This window comes from Pelodiscus sinensis, unplaced genomic scaffold, assembly GCF_049634645.1.
Source record: "Pelodiscus sinensis isolate JC-2024 unplaced genomic scaffold, ASM4963464v1 ctg145, whole genome shotgun sequence".
NCBI classification, from domain to species: Eukaryota; Metazoa; Chordata; order Testudines; family Trionychidae; genus Pelodiscus; species Pelodiscus sinensis.
This window is the reverse complement of record NW_027465910.1, coordinates 78621-79289: the sequence shown is the minus strand read 5'-3', so window position 1 is coordinate 79289 and position 669 is coordinate 78621.

Here is a 669-nt window from a genome sequence, read left to right as displayed (position 1 = left end):
GGGATGTTTGTGGCTCATGCCTTGTTTGGCTAGAGCAAGAGAGGCACTAGGCAGCTATGAATCGAAAACCATTTCTCTAGGGCAGGGGTGGGGAACCTTTTTTGGGTCACGGTCTGCTGGCCCACAGAAAAAAGATCAATTGGGGGCTACACACAAATTAGAAGCAAAAAACCAAATTAACTCCCTGCTATGTGTCTCGACTGAGGAGAAAGACACTCCACATTCCCTTTGCACACTAGAGCCTAGGAGTGCCCAGACTTGCAGTGTGGGTTCCAGCTCTGTGATGGGGCCATGATGGCTGGAGCCATCAGCAGCAACTCCCCATTGCTAGGGAGGGAAACCTAGGAGGCTGTGTCTGGGCCTTAAGGTCCCCACCCCTGCTCTAGGATCTGGCCTTTGACAGAATTCCTGTGCTAGTGTCATACTATGGAGAACCCTCCCTGAAAGTACCTGGTGTTTTCTATACTCCAAGCTTGTCACACAGAGCCTGTTTGCCTTCCTCTGCTAGCTGAGAACAGGACTCCCCCCTCACCCTCCCCAACCAGCAGAGCTGTAACAAAAGGCAGGGAGAGAAGGTGCCAAGTGAATTTCACTATTGATTAATCCCCACTGCAGCTGGTTCTCACATTCTAGGAGAGGGTTGTTTTCCCGCTCTGAATTTGTTGACCA